Source organism: Microtus pennsylvanicus, chromosome 16 (genome assembly GCF_037038515.1).
Source record: "Microtus pennsylvanicus isolate mMicPen1 chromosome 16, mMicPen1.hap1, whole genome shotgun sequence".
Taxonomy (NCBI): Eukaryota; Metazoa; Chordata; class Mammalia; order Rodentia; family Cricetidae; genus Microtus; species Microtus pennsylvanicus.
This window is the reverse complement of record NC_134594.1, coordinates 22,090,136-22,116,675: the sequence shown is the minus strand read 5'-3', so window position 1 is coordinate 22,116,675 and position 26,540 is coordinate 22,090,136.

Sequence of the window (26,540 nt, the reverse complement as noted above, 5' to 3'; positions counted from 1 at the left end):
ACAATAGTCTTTAACAAAATATCATTAATGGGTGAGAAATGCAGCTTGTTTGGAAAACATTGCCTAGAATGCACAGGCCCCTGATTCTTGTGAACTACAAAATTCGTATAAATAAAATATAAAATAAAGCACTTTAAAACTGAGAGTTTGAATATAATATCAGTAGGTTATTTTTTCATTTTTGCTAAATACTTGTGTTTGTGTTTCTTAATATATGGGTAGGTTTATTGATGCTCTACGTAGCTGCAGCTCTTTAGAGAATATTACATTAGAAGAACTTAGACAAAATTTCCACCTGAATTTAAATGTAGATTTCTCCTTTAGGTATTGTAAGTGAGGTTAATGAAATGTTAACTTCCAAATTCTATTTGGGACTATTTGTATGCTAATTATCAATCAAAGACAGTCTAAAAAACAAATATGCATCTACACTCAAGGCACTTTTAGAATATATTGTCCTGTGGTCGTTGTTTTTAGTTGACAGTACTAGAATGATTTTGTTTATCTAGTAATTTCCTCACATAGACAACACTGGACAGAAAGAATGCTGCTAAGCTCAGTCCCTAGTTTCACTCGATTTGTTTTAGAAAACCCTACATTTTGTGTGACAGGGTATGTCAGAAAGAAACAACTGGTGTTTTTGATGTTCAGTGTAAGCATTGTTGTAAGTATTTGTCGTATATAAATGTTTCTGAAGAAACAAATAATTTGATTTGGTCCAATCATGTTCATAATCATAATCGTTTGCTTTTCTAACAAAGGTCTTGATTTTATTCAATAGTTTTAGATTTTTGTTAAGAACATAATAACAACAATAAAGCAATATTTCTTAGAAAAGATATGATAGGTATTGACATTTATGTGATGATATACCCTCTTAAACTTAGCACTAATCGAAAGCAGGCAGATCCTGAGTTCAGGGTAAATCCAAAATTCAGGGACAGTACCATGCCTTCAAAAATTACCAAATATATAGTATGCTTTGGTTTAGTGTTATTGGGTGTTTTATTTTTTTCAACAAAGCTACTTCCTTCACTAAGGAATGTCTGTCTTCACAGTACCTGTACTTCAAAGGAATCATTGACTTTTACCTTGTTATAGAAAAGCAAAATGTTACTGTAAATAAAAAGGAATACTTCCTCTTAAATGTCAACTCAAAAAATTGAGTGTGAAAGAAATCATTGATTGCAAGACCAAGAACAACTGTTTCCTGGGTTTTTTTCACCTTTACTTAGACACAAGAACAGCAAGGCTTCTGGACTCTTGTTCTTTGCCAAAGAATTAAAAGACAAAGAGAGAGTCCAGGGGAGAGGAACAGGAAAGCTTATCCAAAGAGAAAACATACTCCTCCAATACAGAAGGTACTCCAGATCTGGGCATGGATGAAATGGTTTTAGTTTGGGAAATTTTTAAGTCTGGGGGACTTCCTTTTATCTGTTCCCCACAATTTTCTTATAGGGTCATAAAAACATCTGATCATTTTATTAGATCCTTGTGCCTCTATCTGAGCGTATTAATTGCTTTTATTGGATCCTTTGCCTAAGTCTACAAGCAGAAAAATTAGCTGGATTCTGTTCTTATTCCACAAATCCTTTTATCAGTGGGCCTCCATTGAGATGATATGTTTTGAGGTCGAAAGAAATTTATTTTGTCAGGAATTAGAAACTAACAATCCAATTGTCATCCTAGGTCTTGGATGATAGGAAGACAGCATTCCATAAAGAAGCATTGCCATCTCTTCTTGCCTACAGCACTTAAAATAGATTTATTTCTATCTAAATACTAAAATCCTTCAAAGCCTGATGATGCAAATTTCCTCTTATCTATTCCTTCATTCAGTCATAGTTTTTCAAGCCCAGACAAAGGAGTTTCTTCTACAGCAGAGTCCTTACTTCTTTAACGACAGTAGCCCAGCCATAAAAACCGGAAGAATTTCTTATGGAAGTAGTCACAATACTAGAATTTTCCTATCGAAATATATCTTTTCACTTATCCATTAGATTATTTACAATATTACAAAATCTTCAATCTATAGATAAATTCACACTTGTGAGTCTGTGTACATGTAGTACAATGACATATTTAGTATCTTAGAATCTTTGGCACTCTAATCAAAATTGGTGGTGTATTCACTGATAACTAAACACTTATTTATAAGTGAATGCCAGTTCCTAATCAAAAAGATTGACTATCCCTTGCCTAATTTTTACTGGAAATTAGGTCAGTATTTAAAGTTGCTTCATTTGCTTTTGAGAACTATTATTACAGAATATAGTTAAGTGTCAATTACCCAAATACTTTATTATTGTATATTTGCTTTGGTTTGCATCTTACTACCAGTTTCTATTTTCCACAGGGATTTCACTTGCTTAACCTTCAGTTCCCAATCAGTATTGTAACTGGGGAGTGGCAATTAATTCTTCTAAACTAAGAAAGAGGTTGATAATTTCACAAAATATTTTCCAAGATTGTAATGGAAGATGGAAGATATATATATATATATATATATATATATATATATATATATATATATCAGAATATAAACATCAGTTTTAGAAACATTACAGTATATTGCAGAAAAATATTAATGAAAATTGATAGGCTCTTTTTGTTATATATTACCTAAAGAACTAACATAATTTTAAAACTTGATGTATTTTTTATTTTTGCTTATTATTTGACATTTGATTTGGGGTATGCTAGCTTATCAATTTTGCTGTGCTGTGAAATTCTATATGCTTTAACCTTTGCTTCTCATCTTGTGAATTCTTTACAATTATTAATACCACTGTTCATTTATTTAGAGAGAACAGCAATGGGGTTGGAGTGTTTTAGCCATTTCACTTAACATTAGCCACCTTGCACTAACTGGAAATCCATTAAAGGAATGAAAAAAAAGCAGGGTTTTTAAATGTTAGATTGATTTTTGCTAATTTTTCCATCGTACAGGTAAATGAGCATAATGACACAATAAGTTGATTGCTAATAAAATCATTTAATATTCTACACTTCTGCATATTTATCAGCTCTAAGTGCAGCCTAGCAATCAGCTATCCCCATGATGACTCTCCTGCAGTGCTTGGCAAGATAGCAGAGGCCTGATGAGCAGGGTGGTACTCTAGACCCGGAGGCAGAAAGCTTACTGTTCACTAAAAAGGAGATGAACTCATTCTGCTGCCCCCGGGCAATAGAGTCAGCAAAGATCCACGACACCCCTCAAGTAGAGCAAACCTAAGAAGGTTTGATCATTTAAAAGGCTGCAAACCTATCTCCACATAAAAAGAAAGAAATTAATGAATCAGCCTGTTATGGGCCATTAATAATTGTACTTAGCATTAAAGATCCTTTCTCAGTGAAATAGGCTTGAAACTTAAGAAGGAGAAGCGTTAGTGTGTATTTCATGCACAATAAAGTGGTGTAATGAATAGATAGCCCAAACAAGTGTGGCTCGCATTGCCTTCTGGGTATATGCTAAGGCCCCAAAGAGGGTAGATGCTCTTTGCTGCTATAGCCAGAAATGGAGGCACACTTGTGCACATACTTTATTATTTATAATGCAGCATACTTTATGACGACTTCTCTATGTTTGATTTCTTTTATTACTCAGCAAAGAACTTAAAAGCAAAGTGAGCACTTTGGAGGATGGTGAAAGTACAGTATGATCGCGCTATGGCCCTACCTGTACATTGTCCTAATGACCTGCATAAACACTGTGCCTGAGGATGTACAACAAGCTCAATTTGTCCCTTTCTCTCACTCCCTACATAAAAAGTGGTACATTCTACTACAGATTTAGAACGATAGATAGTTTAACTACCCATTTACCATATAGATTTCACTGAGAAATAGACTCTAGACTAAACAGACAAAAATTAAAACAAAATAACATCTTTTATGAATATTTCTTTTAAATATATTTATTCATAAGAGCAAACGGTGATGGTTTTCTGGTACATGACCTATCCAGTATCAGAACTCCAACAAATACCTTTGTCTTAAAATCTTATATTCTAATTAAGAAGGTCAGGAAGTACATAATTAATGACTAATATATAAATTAGAGATATCTGAGGATGCCTAGATTTATAAAGAAGAAACATGGTCAAACAGGTTAAGAGGAACTTGGAACATTATTTTAGAAATAAAAATATGTTTTTATTTTTATTTACTTTTATGTTTAAAAACAATCTTTCCTCATTCTACATAACAATTCCAGCTCCCCTTCCCTCCTCCCTTCATCCCACTTCCCCCATCTTCTCCCCAGCCCACTCCTGATCCACTCCTCAGAAAGGATAAGGCCTTTCATGGGGAGTCAACAAAGTCTGGCACATCAAGTTGGGGCAGGACCAAGCCCCACCCCCTCTCCCCAGTATCTGGTTTGAGCAAGATATCCCTCCACAGGGAATGGGTTCCACAAAGCTAGTTCATGCATTAGGAAAAAATCCTGGTTCCACTGTCAGTAGCCCACAGACTACCAAAGCTACACAACCGTCACTTATATTCACAGGGTCTAATTCAGTTTTATGCAGATTCCCAACCTGAGAGCCCAGAGTCAATGAACTCTCACTAGCTCGAGTCCATTTTTTCTGTGGGTTTCCCCATCATGGTCTTGACCCCTTTTGTCATATTATCCCTCTTTCTCACGGACTCCAGGAGTTCAGCCCAGAAATAAGAAATGAAGCCAGTAGATCACACAGTATTACATCATATATTTAATGGGGTATGTAAGGCTCAAAAATTTGATAATAGCCACAAAAGCTCAGCCCAGGTAATCTTTACTTAAAATCTCATTTGTTCATCTGTGCCCAGATAACACAAAGCTCCATATTCCACGGAGCATCATAGAATCTGTTTCACTCTAGTGAAATATTGGTGGTGTATACTCACTGAGAAGATTTTTATATTTTTATTAGTAAAGTATAGTTTCTAGATCAAAGGGAGTAAGCATTCCATGACTGGTTTTTAGTATACCTTGGGTCAATCACTACAGTTGATTCATTATTTCTTTCATTTAACATGCTTTTAACTACCAAGAATGTACACATATTTTTCATAGTATTCTTATAAATGGCATCATAAAAAAGATCACCTCTTAGAGCTTCTCATAAAAAATTAGAAACATAGTAAATAGGTAGAGTATTATGTATGTTAGGTATTGTTAAATGCCTAGTAAGGAAAAGGGGATATTACAAAATGACTGGACTAAAAGGAATCGAAAACTTCAAAGGAATGACCAGAGCAAGCTGTATTAGGAGGCAGCCTTCAATTACTACATTAGTGGTGAGACTTAGAATAATACATGGGAAGATCATTCAAAAAGAGAAACAAAAGCTACTTGTAAAGTCTCTCTCCTCTGACCTTCAGCAGGACTCTAACATGCCTTTCAAGAAGAGAAGACTCCTGCAGCTGCAGCGATCAATCCACAATGATCTCCTCTAGTTGACACAGATTGATCAACACAGCAGAAAACTGTGAGGTGGTGACTGGCAACTTCAATCCATTCCGAATTTAGTCTTTAGGACCTCTGTAATGATCCCAACTATAGGCAGGTAAATGAGAATCAATGGACTGACAGACCGTGGTGGCCATAAAAAGCTGATGTTACAAAGATGGTGCTGAATTCCCACATTGAGGAGATATGTGACGGTGCAAACATTAGGGAAGCTCAGTTATGATGAATTAAATCTCGATTATCCCTCAAAACCCTCACAAACACACACACATATACACACACACCACTCTAGCGCAAACAGTCATATACACACTCACACACATGGACTTTTTGTTCTTATCTTCAATGAGTGTTTATGATGTTCTTGTTATAGTTTACTTCATTTTGTTAATATGAGAATCTTTAATAGTCCCCTACAAAAATATCCCCACTCATTGATAATAATTAAAAAATTAGGGGTCCTTGCATATATCAGGTGAGTTAAAGGCAAAGTATGCACATCTAAGAAGCAGACATGGGAACATCAAGGGAAGCCTGTACTATGGAATGCCTGTAGGTCATAGTCTTCTGTTTCCCATCCTTGAGAGCAAACCTTTGACAATTAAATAAATGCCACATACAAGTGCTGTCTGAGGAATTCATTGATAGATTCCATATATATATATATATATATATATATATATATATATATATATATATGAACCTGGAAAAGAATACAGGTACTTACGTAAGAAGAGATGTCACAAATGTATGGTCCTGAATAGATGCAGTGTAAGGTGCTCAAAATGCATTCTGTTTTCCCCTGGGAAAGAAAGTCACATCACTAACTTTAAAAATCTCCAGCACTAGAGGCTGTGGAGGAAGGGGTACCCTCATCCATTGCTGGTGGGAATGCAATCTTGTGCAACCACTGTGGAAGTCGGTGTTTCGGTTTCTCAGGAAATTCGGGATCAACCTACCCCTGGACCCAGCAATACCACTCTTGGGAATTTACCCAAGAGATGTTCTATCACATGTCAAAAGCATTTGTTCAACTATGTTCATAGCAGTATTATTTGTAGTAGCCAGAACCTGGAAACAACCTAGATGCCCTTCAATGGAAGAATGGATGAAGAAAGTATGGAATATATACACACTAGAGTACTACGCTGCGGTAAAAAACAATGATTTCTCGAATTTTGCATGCAAATGGATGGAAATAGAAAACACTATCCTGAGTGAGGTATCCCAGACCCAAAAAGAAGAACATGGGATGTACTCACTCATAATTGGTTTCTAGCCATAAATAGGGGTCACAGAATCTACAATTGGCGAACCTAAAGAAGCTAAGTAAGAAGGTGAACACAAGGAAAAACATATCGTTATCCTCTTGGATAAGGGAAGTAGACAAAATTGCCGGGGAGAAAAGTGGGATCTTGGGGGTGGGGTGGGAAGGGGGTAAGGGGAGATGGGGAGAGAAAAAGTAGAAGGGAAGGAGGGGGGACTTGGGGAAATAGGAGGATCGGGATAAAGGAAGGTTGGATAGGGGAGCACGGAACCACAATTCTTAGTTAAGGGACCCACTTTAGGGTGGGCAGGAGAATTGACCCTAGAGGGGCTCCCAGGTGCCCAAGCTGAGGTCCCCAGTTAGTTCCTTGGGCAGCTGAGGATAGGGAACCTGAAATGACCCCATCCTAGCGCAATACTGACGAATATCTTGCATATCATCTTAGAACTTTCATCTGGTGATGGATGGAGATAGAGACAGAGACCGAGACCCACACTGGAGCACTGGACTGAGCTCCCAAGGTCCCAATGAGGAGCAGAAGGAGGGAGAACATGAGCAAAGAAGTCGGGACCACGAGGGGTGCACCCACCCACTGAGACAGTGGAGCTGATCTACTGGGAGCTCACCAAGGCCAGCTGGACTATTACCAAAAAAAGCATGGGATAAAACTGAACTCTCTGATCATGACGAACAATGAGGGCTGATGAGACGCCAAGGACAATGGCACGCAGTTTTGATCCTACGCAATCTGCTGGCTTGGTGGGAGCCTAGCCAGTTTGGATGTTCACCTTCCTAGATATGGACGGAGGGGGGAGGACCTAGGACTTACCACAGGGCAGGGAACCCTGACTGCTCTTTGGACTGGAGAGGGAGGGGGAGAGGAGTGGGGAGAAGGGGAGAGGGGTGGGAGGAGGGGGAGAAGAGTGGGAGGAGGGGGAGGGAAAGGGGAGGCTGGGAGGAGGTGGAAATTTGTTTTTTTTTCCTTTATTCTTTTATCAATAAAAAAAAATAATCAAAAAAAAAATCTCCAGCACTGCTACTATCATTACACATTGATCATCTCCATTTTCAATTAACATAAATTATCTTTAAGTATTTAAATCTACCAGAAAATAAATAACTAGCTATGATTTTAATTGCTAGTCAGAGAGTTATTTGAGGATTTTATAAAATATGTAATAAAGTATCTTTGTCTTAGTCACTGTTCTATTGCTGTGGAGAAGCACCATGACCAAAGCAACTGTATAGGAGAAAACATTTTCTTGAGGCTTACTTACACTTTCAAATGCTTAGTCTTTATTCTGGCAGAGAGCATGTGGGTAGGTAGGTATTGCTGGAGAAGTAGCTGAGAGCTCTACATCCTGATTCACAAGCAGAAAGAGAGTTCCTTGGACTAGCATGGGCTTTGAAAACCTCAAAGGCCACCCCTAGTGACACACTACCTACAATAAGGTAATTTTCCTATTCCTCCTAATCCTTCCTAATAGAGACTAGGTATTCAAATATATGAACATATGGTGACCATTCTCTTTCAATCAACCACAGTATCCTTTTATTAAGAATATTAAAAGGAACTTTAAACTAAATTTTTTAGCTGAGAATTTAATAAAGATTTCTTTATTTGCATATTTGCATCATTTTCTTACCATTCTCTCCTTCTCCAACTTTTTTCTTGTACAACAATTCCCAAGTTCATGATTTTTCTTTAACTATTGCCACATATACTGATGAATATATCCATAGAAACAACATTAAATGGACTCAGTGAGCAGTCAATGGCCAACAGGTGAAAATCCCATCCTCTGATCCTCTAAGCTAGGCACAGCTTCTAGTAACTTCATTTAGAAGGTTCTAGCAGGGAAGAGCAGCTGAAGGCCAGGACTCATTAATCCCAACATACAGCTAAAGGCCAGGATTCATTAGTCCCAACAGGCCCTTAGTCATTTTCCAAAATACTTTCTCTTAATTTCCTTTCTAGATACTTTATTTTTGCTCTTTGATAATATATTTATTATGATATTTTAATTAGTTTTTATTGATGTATAAATCATAAATAAAAGGAAACGATTGTAAAGTTAGTCAGGAGGAGACCTGATATCAACAGCAATATTGACAAGTACTCTTGATCAATCTGTATTTATGGCATCACAATACTCTGATGACATCTCATTCACCATAGACATTACAGCTTGTACAATAGGTTAGTCACCTTTCTTATTGATATGACCAAATACCTGCCCATATCTTTAAAGGCAGTCTTTAAAGTGGAAAAGTTTATTTTGCCTTATAGCTAAAGATGTACTTCAGTCCATCATGATGGAGAAGGCATGACGGCAATAGGAGATGAGACAGCTGATCACCGTGCCCACAGTCAGAAAGCAGAGAGCAGATAGTATGTGAGGTCAGGCTTCAGAACCTCAGTGGTCCTCTGACTCCATGAGTTTCTACCTTCTAAAGGTCCAAAACAATATCACACCTGATGCATGGGAGATTTTGAAGGGAGGAATGGGAAGGGCAATTTTAATTTATATAATTATAATTTCAAGAATTAAAATAATGAATCAAAAGAAAAAAAATTCCCCACTCTGAGAACCTAAGTGTTCAAACACATCAGCTCATATTGTACATTTCACATTCAAACCACAATGCAGACAGAATTTGTCTCATAAGCACTTTCTGTCTATGATTGTCTATGTCTATTTGAAGTTGTAGAACGTATTTCCTGTGAATTACAATATACCTTGCATCCTTGTTGCATATTGGCTTTTTGTTCCCCAATATTCATTTACCTTCTTTTGAGTAAAAACACACATGCACACATACACACGTATCTTAGAGAACTGTTCTCTTTCCCCTGACATTGTCTAAGACCTTAGAGAGCTATAAAGAAACATGCTTTGTTTATTCTTACCTACTAAAATTCTTAAAGTTTTGGTTCTTGTCCTTTCTGGTGCTGGGTATTAAAGTTTCTATTTAATTATTTGGTTCCCTTGAGAACCTCAAAATAAATAGTAGTAATAGGGAGCGGCGGCGGGGTTGCGTCCCCAAACACCCCAGCCACCTGCCCGGCTAGCTTTACCCGAAATAATTACACAGACACTGTATTCTTTTAAACACTGCTTTGGCCCATTCCTATCTAGCCTCTTCTAGGCTAATTCTCACATATTAATTTAGCCCATTTCTAATCATCTGTGTAGCGCTGGTCTTACCGGGAAGATTCTAGCCTATGTCCATCCTGGGTCGGAGCTTCATAGCGTGCGTCTTCCCTGGAGCAGGTAGCATGGCGTCTCTCTCTGAGGTGTCTGCTCCGGAGAGGAGAGCTGCGGAGTCTGACCTCACTTCCTCTTCCTCCCGGCATTCTGTTCTGTTTACTCCTCCCACCTATCTCCTAACCAATGAGAGCCAAGCAGCTTCTTTTATTTTAACCAATGACCTTCCTCCATCACAAGTTGACTCAAAATAACCATCCTTCCTTTTGTTTACAGCCAACTACATTTGAGAAGAAATTTGCTATGTAAGATGCACTATGAGGTATAGTTGGTTTTTCAGCTTTAAAACAAAAGTAGCAGACCTCACAGCTAACGATTTGGGAAGCAGTTTAAGGTTTAAAGGGCTCATGCTGTTTCTGAGAATGTATATGGCATGTGTCATGTATCCCAACATGCTTCAAATAAAGTGAGAATGATTGGGAACGGGGACTTCTTCCCATGGGCCTATTTATAGTGCCTGCAATTCTAGCACTTTCTTCATGTTGTATTTGACCTCAAAGAGTCAAACACAAAGTCAAACATTATGGCCTGTACTTGCCCCAGTATAAAATGCTAATTAAAGAGGAAAACTACAAGCATACATTTTTAAATAAAATTAAATCACCAGAGTTGCTTATATTCTTGAGAATTTGGGATTTTTCACAAGTTACACTGATACCTTGAATTAAACTGAACTAATTGTCTTGGCTGACAGATTATTTTTCTTATTACTTAGGTTTTCCTATTATTTACGATATTGAAGTCAAGAATGTGAAAATGAATTTTAATCATTCTCCAATATGTTTAGGTCATTTTCTTTTTCTTTTAGAAATGAAATTGTTTTCCACTGATGGCCTTGTAACTTATTACTCTTTTAAAGCTTGGTTTATAAATCAGCAATTCCTAAAAAGTAACTTGAAAAATTTCAAAGTGTATATTCTAAATTCTTGAGCTCAGCATTTGAATTTCTATGAAAACAAAACCAAAAATGTGTTTTAATATTTTGAAGAAAAACAGTTTGGGTTTTTCATATTGAAATCTTTCCCAAGGTATGGATCCAAAGCCCTCTACTTTTCATAAAATGTTAAACACAGTTGTTTCATTCTCTGAGGGACTACTTGTATTGTGATTTTTTTAAAATTAGTATCAACTCAGACTAGGATGATTAATATAGTGGTATAATGCAAAATTAAATATATTTTTATCTCAAACATTGTAAACACTGACCCTTTATGGTCTTCTTGTGTGAGTGGTATCTGTCTGCCCTCCTCTTCAGACTCAAGTGGACTGCAGATAGTCCCTGGAGCCTAATACACGAGGTCATATTTACAGTATCCAACTAAATGATTATGAAATGGCCTATCATTCAATTTAACTGGACAGGATCAATATAAAGTAGCCAATCTCACTCTTAAAGTGTGTTTTGGTTAAAAAAAAAAGCTGAAAAGAATCTTGTGCTCACAAAATTTAGAAAATTCCAAAGTTAGTGTGAATTGACAGAATCCATGCAGCAAGCAAAATTACAAAAATTAAATTAATAAGGAATGTAAATTACAAGTGCAAAAATGTCATTACATAGTATCAAGTTTGAAAAATTCATATTCACTAGAATGGGTAAAAAATTACCAAGAGGATTAGAAATAATGGAGAAGAAAAAGAATTTTGAAGCTATATAGACCAGATTTTGAACTAAGAAACATAGATACTTAAAGATGTGCTGTAACAGATATTAAAAGCACTACATATTAGTTCTTCTTCTACTCATACCTAGTTCTTAAACAGCTAAACTGGGTTAAAAGTAATTACGGATGTTTTCTTTCTTTGCTGGCACCATACCTGGCTTTGATGTTAGATGATACTTCAAGAGAAAAATTTATTTTCCTTTCATGCTCAGAGACAAGATGGTAGCATATCAAACATCATACTCATGTAGTTCAGAGGTTAAGAATGCTTCTTCCTGATCATGTTTACCTCAGAGAGATGTGGATTGATCATCATTTCTTCAAGGCTGCCATTCTGGCTCCTTTCAAGTAACAAGCCATATACTAACATCCTACAGATTGATTCCCTGGCAACTCAAAGAACTGTGTTTTGTCAGTTGAGCATGTTAGCTGCTTCTCCACCCTCTAGGTATTCTGAACTGTGACATTTTATTTTTTTTAAGTCCTACAACTTTGACTAGATCTATCACTCTTGCTTGGAGGCTTCATTTTAGTCCATGAGTCAATAATAGTTTTTGTTATTAAAAAATATTCCTATTCTTTTTTCTGGACTTTTTATATTTTACTAACCACTTGTCATCATCACCCTGTTAATATTAGTAATTATGTATTTATAATTAACATAAAAGTTAATATATCCATAGTTGTATAATTATAAATATATTTATTATTAATACAATATTTATTTATGGAAGATTCAAATTACTCGGTGGTTTCTAATTGGTCTTTCTCTGATACACAGAACAGGTAAATACCTTCACTGGATTATTTCATTTGAAATATATCTAATATGTATTTTGGAATATATCTAATTTTGGAATATATTTAATCCATTCACATATTCTTGCATCTATTTCTTGCCTTGCTTGAATAAGAAATTATTGCTATAATTTAAAAATGGGACATACCTTTTGCCCCTTGCCAAATCATATTCAATTCACATCTTTGAACCGGATAAAAGTACCTAGGAAATTATAAGGTAGTAAAACAGAGGGAGAGGACGATAATTTGAAAGCACTTGACATATTGTTTTAAAGATATTATTTTGGAACCATGCATAAGTCTCTCATTGGTTTTAGCGCTGTCCATTTGTTAACCAAGATTATCAGTCTTCCTTTCATATTCTTGAAACGTGTCCGATTCTTCACTAATTCTGTCATACTTGATACCATAAAATTTATGGTTTATCCCACTATCTTCCCTTCCTCCACAGCTCTTGGAGCACAAGTTCAGTTATGTAGCTTTTGTTAGAAGTAAGGCCAAACCAGAATACCTTCAGATCTCCAAATATGCAAAAATTCTCATTTTTAAAGTATGGGAATGGGAAATTGTGTATTCTTTCACAAAAAGATTTATTTTTAATTTTCTGTATAAATGTTTGACTGTATGTATGAATGTATGCTGTGTGGATACCTGGTACCTTCAGAAACCAAAAGAGGGCACAATACTTCCTAAAGCTGGAGTTACAGATGTGGGGCAGCAACCCAGCCTGGGGAATAGGTTCCCCAAAACTAGCTCAAGCACCAGGGACAGGTCCTGATCCTACTGCTAGGAGCCCCACAAACAGACCAAGCTACACAGCTGTGAAAAAGGCAGAGAGGGCCTAGGTCAGTCTCATGCCTGCTCCCTAGGTGTTGGTCCTAAGTCCTTGAACTCCCATGAGCTCAGGTCACCTGTCTCTGTGGCTTTCCCCCATCATGACCCTGATGCCCTGGCTTATTCAATCCCTCCTCCTTCTCTTCCACAGGACTGATTAGGCCCAGTGCTTGGCTGTGGATCTCTGCATTTGCTTCCATCAGTTACTGGATGAATGCTCTCTGATGACAGTAAGGTGGTCATCTCAGGGGATGAGCAGTTCAGGTGTCCTCTCCACTATTGCAAGGAGTCTTAGCTGGGGTCATCCTCATGGACTCCTGGGGGTTTCCCGGGCACCAGGATGTTCCCTAACCCTGAAATGGCACCCCCTCAGAGGAGTGCATGGTGTTGGGAACTGGTAGAAGGCAGGCTTGAGGAGGGAATGGGAAGAGAGGAGAGAGGAAAAATTGAGAATGGAATGGAAAAAAAAATAAATGAATTTGTTGGCAAATGTGTACTTTTCAAATCACTGGCAACTGTGAAGTGTTTTTTTTCTTCATTCTGAGCCAAAAGAATTCTGAGAAATGAAAAAAATATTTCCTCTCTTTACTCATAATATATAACTAATACCATAAAATGATTTATTTCTTTGAATAATCACTTAGCACCACCAAATTCCTCCAGCATGTATTATCTTTGAATAGAAATAATTAAACATAAAGTCATGTCCATAATAATTAATACTTCCATAATATGTTTAAGGATGTAGTATTTATTACAATTCATCTTGAAAATGTAAGTGTATAGGAAATTCTAGCAACAAGCTCATCAGAAATGTTCAAATATATTGAGCTATTTTTTGATAATTATTTGAAAATATAATACTATTTAACTATATGCAACTGAATAATTTTAGAGGTGACAAAAATTGTAAAATAAAATAATACTCCCTTATGTATGACTAGGAAGAATAGAGTTAAAATGCAGAGATTTTGTTTGAAATACTCTTCTTGTTATACAATATTAATTGTGACAATAAGCACATACATATGGCAAATGGCTACATCAGACATACATCTTAATATGATTATTATAGTCACTTGGGGTCTCTGAAATGTCCAGGTAGTAGCTGTTTTATATTGTGTCCATTGATAATATGAGTTACTTCAAATAAAATATTAATGATTGCTAAGAGGCTGAAGTAAAGCAGTGCACATCATGGCTGAGGAAGAATTATAATGCACAATTCTACTGTGGTTATGTGGAATTTAATATCGTGAATTAATTTTGATAATTCTTCAAGGAGCAAGAACTGTAGCATCACACGCTCATTTCCGCTCCTGTTCTCCAGTCTCCTTAAGTAATTAGTACTCTGGAAGCAAACTTTATAGAAAACTCAAGAGATTCATTTGTGGAGGGGAGGTTGGTGGTCTTGAAAAGCATAAAGTGAATCTCAAGTCAGCTTAGTAACAATTTCTCTTAGAAATGAATGAGGGTAAGTATAATAATCTCTTACACTGGTCTGCAGTCATATCAAGAGAGTTAATATCTATTTCCCGATCTTCTATAAGAAAATATTAGTTTTTATATTCTTAGTCAAACATTCTAAACATGCTGCTGCATAGGTTTATTTTTTTAAAAAGCACTTTCCTGTGTGATTGCATTGTTAATGATTTGAAACAGAGCTCTGTCCCATGAAGAAGATTGTAAATTAATGAACCTGATGCAAACAATTTAGTTCCAAAAGTTGATGCTTTAAATTATAGCCTCTGGGCAAAAGAAGTTAAATATTTTGGAATAGCAAACTTGACCCAAATGCAATCTTAACAATTTGTGAGAAAAGAAGCAATCATGTTCCCACCACATTTCCTTCCACCATGACAGAATTGATTTGATAAAAATAAAATCTAATTTTGCCCCAGATTTAAAGTTTCCTGGTCCCACGAGTGCTCCTCCAAAGGCTGATGAAGTTACTTGTCTTTCTTCGTGCAGAGAACACAGAGGATAATATTAAAGTGCCTCATAGAAGACATAAAACACTCAATGTCTGCAAATACCTTGTACTTTCCCACTGCTCTGAGTTGTGGTGGTCTTAATATGAATTCAGTCCTGAGAAAATAATATTAATACATTTTTTAATTCGTTATTTGAAAGAATATAAAAATGAATAGTCATATGGATGTATCTTTAATCATCCTTATCCTGTTTTGTTTTTCTGCTGTTTTTTAAACCTTCATTTTCTTTGACTATGTTTGAATTAAAATGATAGTAATCCCTGCCATAGTGAATGATATTAAGCATCCCACAGTGATTTCACGCACCGTCTTCCATCCTTTCTCTGCAACTCTATACCACTCTTAATATACAACTATTACTCTCTTGGAACTTCTCAATTGCTATTGCAGTTTCTTTTTTTTTTTTTTTTTTTTTTTTTTTTTTTTTTTTTTTTTAACATTTTTTATTGATAAAAGAAGAATAAAGAAAAAAAAACAAATTTCCACCTCCTCCCAGCCTCCCCTTTCCCTCCCCCTCCTCCCACTCTTCTCCCTCTCCTCCCACTCTTCTCCCCCTCCTCCCACCCCTCTCCCCTTCCCCCCACTCCTCTCCCCCTCTCTCTCCAGTCCAAAGAGCAGTCAGGGTTCCCTGCCCTGTGGTAAGTCCTAGGTCCTCCCCCCTCCGTCCATATCTAGGAAGGTGAACATCCAAACTGGCTAGGCTCCCACCAAGCCAGCAGATTGCGTCGGATCAAAACTGCGTGCCATTGTCCTTGGCGTCTCATCAGCCCTCATTGTTCGACATGATCAGAGAGTTCAGTTTTATCCCATGCTTTTTTTGGTAATAGTCCAGCTGGCCTTGGTGAGCTCCCAGTAGATCAGCTCCACTGTCTCAGTGGGTGGGTGCACCCCTCGTGGTCCCGACTTCTTTGCTGATGTTCTCCCTCCTTCTGCTCCTCATTGGGACCTTGGGAGCTCAGTCCAGTGCTCCAGTGTGGGTCTCTGTCTCTATCTCCATCCCTCGCCAGATGAAAGTTCTAAGATGATATGCAAGATATTCGTCAGTATTGCGCTAGGATGGGGTCATTTCAGGTTCCCTATCCTCAGCTGCCCAAGGAACTAACTGGGGACCTCAGCTTGGGCACCTGGGAGCCCCTCTAGGGTCAATTCTCCTGCCCACCCTAAAGTGGGTCCCTTAACTAAGGATTGTGGTTCCGTGCTCCCCTATCCAACCTTCCTTTATCCCGATCCTCCTATTTCCCCAAGTCCCCCCTCCTTCCCTTCTACCTTTTCTCACCCCATCTCCCCTTACCCCCTTCCCACCCCACCCCCAAGATCCCACTTTTCTCCCCGGCAATTTTGTCTACTTCCCTTATCCAAGAGGATAACGATATGTTTTTCCTTGTGTTCACCTTCTTACTTAGCTTCTTTAGGTTCGCCAATTGTAGATTCTGTGACCCCTATTTATGGCTAGAAACCAATTATGAGTGAGTACATCCCATGTTCTTCTTTTTGGGTCTGGGATACCTCACTCAGGATAGTGTTTTCTATTTCCATCCATTTGCATGCAAAATTCGAGAAGTCATTGTTTTTTACCGCAGCGTAGTACTCTAGTGTGTATATATTCCATACTTTCTTCATCCATTCTTCCATTGAAGGGCATCTAGGTTGTTTCCAGGTTCTGGCTATTACAAACAATGCTGCTATGAACATAGTTGAACAAATGCTTTTGACATGTGATAGAGCATCTCTTGGGTAAATTCCCAAGAGTGGTATTGCTGGGTCCAGGGGTAGGTTGATCCCAAATTTCCTGAGAAACCGAAACACTGACTTCCACAGTGGTTGCACAAGATTGCATTCCCACCAGCAATGGATGAGGGTACCCCTTCCTCCACAGCCTCTCCAGCAAAGGCTATCCTTGTTGTTGTTGACTTTAGCCATTCTGACAGGTGTAAGATGGTATCTCAAAGTTGTTTTGATTTGCATTTCCCTGATTGCTAAGGAAATTGAGCACGACCTTAAATATCTTTTGGCCATTTGAAGTTCTTCTGTTGAGAATTCTCTGTTCAGTTCAGTGCCCCATTTTTTAATTGGGTTAATTAGCATTTTAAAGTCTAGTTTCTTGAGTTCTCTATATATTTTGGAGATCAGACCTTTGTCTGTTGCGGGGTTGGTGAAGATCTTCTCCCAGTCAGTAGGTTCCCTTTGTGTCTTAGTGACAGTGTCCTTTGCTTTACAGAAGCTTCTCAGTTTTAGTAGGTCCCATTTATTCAATGTTGCCCTTAATGCCTGTGCTTCTGGGGTTATACCTAAGAAGCGATCACCTGTGCCCATCTGTTGTAGGGTATTTCCCACTTTCTCTTCTATCAGGTTCAGTGTTTTCGTGCTGATAATGAGGTCTTTAATCCATTTGGACTTGAGTTTTGTGCACGGTGATAGATATGGGTCTATTTTCATTCTTCTACAGGTTGACATCCAGTTGTGCCAGCACCATTTGTTGAAGATGCTTTCTTTCTTCCATTGTATACTTTTAGCTCCTTTATCGAAAATGAGGTGTTCATAGGTTTGTGGGGTAAAATCCGGGTCTTCTATACGATTCCATTGGTCGACTTCTCTGTTTTTATGCCAGTACCACCCTGTTTTCATTACTGTAGCTCTGTAATAGAGTTTGAAGTCAGGGATGGTAATGCCTCCAGAAGATCCTTTATTGTATAGGATTGTTTTGGCTATCCTGGGTTTTTTGTTTTTCCATATAAAGTTGATTATTGTCCTCTCCAGATCTGTAAAGAATTTTGATGGGATCTTGATGGGGATTGCATTGAATCTATAAATTGCCTTAGGTAGAATTGCCATTTTTACTATGTTGATCCTCCCAATCCAAGAGCAAGGGATGTCCATCCATCTTTTGGTATCCTCATCAATTTCTTTCTTCAATGCCTTAAAGTTCTTGTCAAATAGATCTTTCACTTCCTTGGTTAGGTTTACCCCAAGATATTTTATGCTGTTTGTGGCTATCGTGAATGGAGAAGCTTCTCTGATTTCCCTCTCTGCTTCCATATCCTTTGTGTATAAGAGGGCGACTGATTTTTTGGAGTTGATCTTGTATCCTGCCACATTACTAAAGCTGTTTATCAGCTGTAAAAGTTCTTTGGTGGAGTTTTGGGGGTCGCTTATGTACACTATCATATCATCTGCGAATAACGAAAGTTTAACTTCTTCCTTTCCAATTCGAATCCCCTTGATCCCATTATGTTGTCTTATTGCTATTGCTAGAACTTCCAGCACTATATTGAAGAGGTATGGTGAGAGTGGACAGCCTTGTCGTGTTCCTGAGTTAAGCGGGATGGCTTTGAGTTTCTCTCCGTTTAATTTGATGTTAGCTGTCGGCTTGCTGTATATAGCTTTTATTATATTTAGGTATGACCCTTGTATCCCTAATCTCTCCAAGACTTTTAACATAAATGGATGTTGAATTTTGTCGAATGCTTTTTCAGCATCTAATGAAATGATCATATGGTTTTTTTCTTTCAGTTTATTTATATGCTGTATTACATTGATAGATTTTCGTATGTTGAACCAGCCCTGCATCTCAGGAATGAAGCCTACTTGATCATAGTGGATAATTTTTCGGATGTGTTCTTGGATTCGGTTTGCCAGTATTTTGTTGAGGATTTTTGCATCGATATTCATGAGTGAGATCGGCCTGTAATTCTCTTTCCTGGTTGAGTCTTTGTGTGGTTTTGGTATCAGAGTAACTGTAGCTTCATAAAAGGAATTTGGTAATGACCCTTCTGTTTCTATATTGTGAAATACATTAAGGAGTATAGGTATTAGGTCTTCTTGGAAGTTCTGGTAGAATTCCGCGTTGAAACCATCTGGTCCTGGGCTTTTTTTGGTAGGGAGGTTTTTGATAACCTCTTCTAATTCTTCGCGACTAACAGGTCTATTTAGATTGTTCACCTGGTCCTGATTTAACTTTGGTAAATGATATTTATCTAAGAAAGTATCCATTTCCTTTACATTTTCCAGTTTTGTGGCATATAGGCTTTTGTAGTAAGATCTAATGATTCTCTGAATTTCCTCTGTGTCTGTGGTTATGTCCCCCTTTTCATTTCTGATCTTATTAATTTGCAAATTCTCTCTCTGACGTTTGATTAGTTTGGATAGGGGTTTGTCAATCTTATTGATTTTCTCCAGGAACCAGCTTTTTGTTTCATTGACTCTTTGGATTGTTCTCTGTGTTTCTATTTTATTGATTTCAGCCCTCAGTTTGATTATTTCCAGTCTCCTACTCCTCCTAGGTGAGTCTGCTTCTTTTTTTTCTAGAGCTTTCAGGTGGGCTGTTAAGTCTCCAATGTGAGCTTTCTCTGTTTTCTTTAAGTGGGCACTAAGTGCTATGAACTTTCCTCTTAGGACTGCCTTCATAGTGTCCCATAAATTTGAGTATGTTGTTTCTTTATTTTCATTGAATTCCAGGAAGACTTTAATTTCTTTCTTTATTTCTTCCTTAATCCAGGTATGGTTCAGTAGTTGGCTGTTCAGTTTCCATGACTTTGTGGGCTTTCCGGGGGTAGCCTTGTTGTTGAATTCTAACTTTAATCCATGGTGATCTGATAAGACACAGGTGGTTAGTAATACTTTTTTGTAACTGTGGATGTTTGCTTTGTTACCGACTATGTGGTCGATTTTCGAGAAGGTTCCATGAGCTGCAGAGAAGAAGGTGTATTCTTTCCTATTTGGGTGGAATGTTCTATAGATGTCTGTTAAGTCCATTTGTTTCATTACCTCCATTAATTGTCTTATTTCTCTGCTAGGTTTCTGTCTGATTGACCTGTCCATTGGTGAGAGAGGAGTGTTGAAGTCTCCTACTATTAGTGTGTGCGGTTTGATGGCTGCCTTGAATTTTAGCAATGTTTCTTTTATGTACGTGGGTGCTTTTATATTAGGGGCATAGATGTTCAGGATTGAGACTTCATCCTGATGAACTGTTCCTGTTATGAATATAAAATGCCCCTCTCCATCTCTTCTGATTGATTTAAGTTTGAAGTCAACTTTGTTAGAGATTAGTATGGCCACACCTGCTTGTTTCTTAGGTCCATTTGCTTGATAGGCCTTTTCCCAACCCTTTACTCTGAGTAGGTGCCTGTCTTTGTGGTTGAGGTGTGTTTCTTGTAAACAGCAGAATGTTGGATCCTGTTTTCTTATCCAATCTCTTAGCCTGTGCCTTTTTATAGGTGAGTTGAGACCATTGACATTAAGTGATATTAATGACCAGTGGTTGTTAACTCCGGTCATTTTTTTTAGTCGTAGAGTTTGTGTGTATCCCTTCTTTGGTTTGTGTTGATGAAGGGTCTCTAGATGCTTGAGTTATTGTGGTCATTATTGGACTCCTTGGTTAGTGATTTTCCTTCTATTACTTTCTGTAAGGCTGGATTTGTGGCTGCATATTGTTTGAATTTGTTTTTATCCTGGAAGATTTTATTTTCTCCATTTATAGTGAACGAAAGCTTGGCTGGGTATAGTAATCTGGGCTTGCATCCATGGTCTCTCAGTTTCTGCAGTACATCTATCCAGGACCTTCTGGCTTTCATGGTTTCCATGGAAAAGTCAGGTGTAAGTCTGATAGGTTTACCTTTGTAAGTAATTTGGCCTTTTTCCTTTGCCGCTCTTAATATTTTTTCCTTATTCTGAATGCTTTGTGTTTTGATAATTATATGTCGAGGGGATGTTTTTTTTTGATCCAGCCTATTTGGTGTTCTGTATGCTTCTTGCACCTTCATAGGTATATCTTTCTTTAGGTTGGGAAAGTTTTCTTCTATAATTTTATTAAATATATTTTCTGGACCATTGAGCTGCACTTCTTCTCCTTCTTCTACTCCTATTATTCTTAGGTTTGGTCTTTTTATTGTGTCCCATATTTCCTGAATGTTTTGTGATGAGAGTTTGTTGGACTTGCTGTTTTCTTTGATCATAGTGTTTATTTTCTCTATGGTATCTTCAGAATCTGAGAGTCTTTCTTCTATCTCTTGTATTCTGCTGGTTATGCTTGTTTCTGTAGTCTCTATTCGTTTACCTAGATTTTCCATGTCCAGCCGGCCCTCTGTTTGTGTTTTCTTCTTTGCCTCTATTTCAGTTTTCAAGTCTTGAACTGTTTCCATTATCTGTTTGATTGTTTTTCCTTGGTTTTCTAGGGTATCATTCACTGATTTATTCAATTCTTCAAACTTTCTGTCATATTTCTCATCCATTTCTATAAGGGCGTTTTTTACATGCTGTTTAAAGGCGTCAATAACTTTCATGAAGTCGATCTTTTCTCCTTCTTGATTAAGGTGTTCATGTCCTTCCGTTGTGAGGTCGCTGGTTTCTGGTGGCTTCATGTTGCTTTTCAGTTTGTTGGGCGAATTCTTGCCTTGTCGTCTGCCCATCTCTTCTTCCAAATACTCCCTTATGGATCTTCTTTTACCAGATCAGGTCTCCTTGCCTACCCAACGCGGCCTCCCCAATGTTGGCTCTCCTGGCACCAAGGGATCAGGTCTCCGTGCCCAACCCTGGCTCGTCCCAATGCTGATTCTCCCCAATGCTGGTTCTCCTGGGGCCGAGAGATCAGGCCTCCGTGCTGGTTGGGCAGCTCGCAAACAAAGCGCCTACCCTCCTTGGTGCAGTCAGGCCGCAGAAACAAAGGAAGTGCGGCCCGCCCGGGCGCCCGGAGGACTGGGATCCAGCTCCCAATGCCACGCGCCAAAAGAGGGGGGGGGGGCAAGTGGGGAGGGCTCTGGACGGAAGCTGGGTGGGCCAGGAAGAAAGAGGCAGTACCCAGGGAATAGAGGTCCTGCAGAGAGCCCAAGAAAGACAGGAGGCCAAGGGACCCCCGAGATCCCTGTCCCTGGCTGGCGCCGCGGCCAGAAACTCACCCCAACGCTGGTTCTCCTGGGGCCGAGAGATCAGGCCTCCGTGCTGGTTGGGCAGCTAGCAAACAAAGCGCCTACCCTCCTTGGTGCAGGCAGGCCGCAGAAACAAAGGAAGTGCGGCCCGCCCGGGCGCCCGGAGGACTGGGATCCAGCTCCCAATGCCACGCGCCAAAAGAGGGCAGGGGGGGGGCAAGTGGGGAGGGCTCTGGACGGAAGCTGGGTGGGCCAAAAAGAAAGAGGCAGTACCCAGGGAATAGAGGTCCTGCAGAGAGCCCAAGAAAGACAGGAGGCCAAGGGACCCCCGAGATCCCTGTCCCTGGCTGGCGCCGCGGCCAGAAACTCACCCCAACGCTGGTTCTCCTGGGGCCGAGAGATCAGACCTCCGTGCTGGTTGGGCAGCTCGCAAACAAAGCGCCTACCCTCCTTGGTGCAGGCAGGCCACAGAAACAAAGGAAGTGCGGCCCGCCCGGGCGCCCGGAGGACTGGGATCCAGCTCCCAATGCCACGCGCCAAAAGAGGGTGGGGGGGGGCAAGTGGGGAGGGCTCTGGACGGAAGCTGGGTGGGCCAGGAAGAAAGAGGCAGTACCCAGGGAATAGAGGTCCTGCAGAGAGCCCAAGAAAGACAGGAGGCCAAGGGACCCCCGAGATCCCTGACCTTGGCTGGCGCCGCGGCCAGAAACTCACCCCAACGCTGGTTCTCCTGGGGCCGAGAGATCAGACCTCCGTGCTGGTTGGGCAGCTCGCAAACAAAGCGCCTACCCTCCTTGGTGCAGGCAGGCCACAGAAACAAAGGAAGTGCGGCCCGCCCGGGCGCCCGGAGGACTGGGATCCAGCTCCCAATGCCACGCGCCAAAAGAGGGTGGGGGGGGGCAAGTGGGGAGGGCTCTGGACGGAAGCTGGGTGGGCCAGGAAGAGAGAGGCAGTACCCAGGGAATAGAGGTCCTGCAGAGAGCCCAAGAAAGACAGGAGGCCAAGGGACCCCCGAGATCCCTGTCCCTGGCTGGCGCCGCGGCCAGAAACTCACCCCAACGCTGGTTCTCCTGGGGCCGAGAGATCAGGCCTCCGTGCTGGTTGGGCAGCTAGCAAACAAAGCGCCTACCCTCCTTGGTGCAGGCAGGCCGCAGAAACAAAGGAAGTGCGGCCCGCCCGGGCGCCCGGAGGACTGGGATCCAGCTCCCAATGCCACGCGCCAAAAGAGGGCAGGGGGGGGGCAAGTGGGGAGGGCTCTGGACGGAAGCTGGGTGGGCCAAAAAGAAAGAGGCAGTACCCAGGGAATAGAGGTCCTGCAGAGAGCCCAAGAAAGACAGGAGGCCAAGGGACCCCCGAGATCCCTGTCCCTGGCTGGCGCCGCGGCTGCAGTTTCTTAAGATTAGATCTCATCTGGTTCCTTTACATACGTTCAATTAAAAAAAACACCTATTAAAACATAGTTGAAGAATTAATGTCACCTATCTCTATCCCAATGTCTTAAACACAAACACTCTTTCTCCACTTTCTTGATACATCATTGATTGTAGCAATTTATAGAATTTACATTGCAGTACTTACTGGCTGCACTTATTACACTGTATTATAATATTGTAGTGTGCTTATCTTTCAAGCACAGTGAGATCTTTTGTGTGTTGGAGCCATGCCTAATTCATTTTTGCATTTAAACTTCCTAGAATATGATATATTCAATAGTCACTTAATTACAATTTCATGAGTAAATTCCTGAATGAATGAATGAATGAATGAATGATTTATTGTAGCTTCCACAAACTCTAACAAAATCACCATGAACACAGTTTATTTGCCAATTGTGTAAAGATTAGATTTAAATATTTATACTATTTGATCAGAGTTTCAACTCAGTTTCTGCCTCATAATCACTTGTAGAGGTGTATAAAGTTGCTGCTGGGTTCTCAGTTTCAATCTGAATGGTTTTGGTGCGGTCACACATGATTATACATTTATTTGTCATTAATAATTTTCACTCGTGATAGCTAGGTACAGTTTGAGAACAATACAGTTCAATAATCATACAATAAAAATTATGGTATATTTTGATCTGTGGAACTTGGAAAGAAAACTACAACTAAAAATATAGATATGTGGTTAATTTTATAATACCAAGTTGACAACTACCCTTACTGTTTTGCATGTATTTTTTTTTCCAAATTATACCCGGAAAGCATAATCTCAGAGAGTGCTTAGGACATTTGCCAAGACTAAGGACTCATATCGCTTTACTTGTAATTTTATTGCAGTGTAATTACATTGGCTGAACTTAGTCTTAGAAGTATTTAGGACAATTGCCAAGAATGGTGACATTATTAATTTGCACTCTGACCATGAGAACTCTCCCAGGGAACAAAATGACTAGTGCAGAGGACAGGATTGCATTGGGCCCACAGTTACAAAGAATTCTGCATTGATGTCTGTATTGGACTCTCCTCCCTTTGATTTAGTGAAGTTTTGATGTCTTCAGTTCACTTGACTAGGGAGTGTGGCTGTGATTTGATTAATCGTGTGACAGTTTGTGCTTTCCCTTTCCTAGAGGGACAGTAAAATAAGATTTAGTTGTAAAGATATGTACAGTAGAGAATTTCATAAACTCTTATCTCATAAAATGCCTGAATAACTTTCCAAGTGGTAGGAAAGTAAAAAAAAAAGAATTTATGACAAAAATAATAAAGGAGACCCTGTTATTGAAGGCCTGCTTGTGGCTGGAACACAGGAACAGTCACACGAGAGTGGAAGCAATCTTGATGAAGTGGCCCATTGGAAATCACAGTTACTGTTTCTGCTTGATTTGTAGGATGCCCTCCATGGAGATGACATTCTCAGCATCACAGCTTCATTGTCAGGGATGTTACAGGTTTGGGTGTCTTAGTGCCAAATTATTATGCATATTTATAAGATAATTCTTTTGAACAGGTTATTCTAGACTTAAAAATTGTTATGACTTTTATGTATATTTCATAACCGCAGTGGTATGATCAAAGGTATAACACTTACATAAAAGCTGTCCTTCATTGATTGGTATATTATTGTTGGGGAATATCAATAGCAGGATAATGGATATCAATCAACATGAAATAGTCTTTTCCAACATATATTCCCAAATTAGCTGAAATGCTGTCATGGAAGGTGAGATCATAGCAGAATTTTTAAATACTATAACTATCTTTCCTGTAAAGAAATAAAGAGTTTCTGAAGTTTTCATATTTAAAATAGCTCACTTATTACATTCACATTTTGCAATTTCTTGGATTATAAAAAGCAAACAATTGAGCATATAACTTTTAAAGGTGAGATTAAAGAAAGTGTAGGCTGCCAAGCCAGTGAATAATTCAGATAAAGCTATATACAAACACTGTGACTCCTCGGTCACACTACAAGGAGAGTACAAAAAGCTGAGCACGCTCATAAAGAGTTCTTATGCATGTGTCACGTGCTGTTCCTAGGCCTTTTAGAGTGGTTCCTGTACTTGTATGCTTTTTCCCCCAGCTGAACTAAAAATCATAGCGTTCCTGAAATAATACTTCATCATAAACTATGATTTTTTTGACTTAAATTTGGTGACTATTTTAAATGTTTGTGACAATAACTAAGAAAACCTAATGAAGTTTAAAAAACAAAACCTCACAAATATTCAGCATTAATAGTTATTGCCCATGTCAGGTAATTGTGGTGCCCACCTTTAACGTCAGCACTCAGGAGGCAGAGACATGCAGAACTCTAAGTTTGAGGCTAACCTGATTTACTGGTCTATAGACTGAATTCCAGGGCAGGCTCCAAAGCTGCAGAGAAACCCTGTCTTGAATACCAGAAAACAAACAAACAAACAACACCCCCCAAAGCAAACAAACAAAAAAACCAACCTTACTAACCAGTAAAGAAAAAGTATTATTGGTGATGTGAGACTGATGATATCATTATGCAGAATTATACTTACTAAAATATTGAGGCAGGTCATAGGATGATAAGTTATATGATTACATACAGAACATGACATTTTGGACAAGATCTACTTTTGAATGATATGATTAAAATCATGTTAATAATATAACAAAAGACACAGGCAAGTTTTGAATAATGATTTGGAAAAACGCATTTTTTTTTCTACTGGGCTGAGATGACTTAAGATTTTGCCAAACCAAATGGCATGCTGTGAGGCCCACAAGCCCTGTAAAGAGTAGAAAAACTCAAGACTTCTTTTTCTCTTGCCTTTCCCCTTCCTGGTCTCCCCTCAGTTTCCCTGTGTTTGCTTGTTAAATGATTTCTATATGTATAGTCTTGTCACTGTCGAGAATGTTGTAAAACAACAACAGAACAAGTGGTTGAGGATTTTGTTTACCTCTCTTGTGTAAGGATGACGTGGGACTGTGCT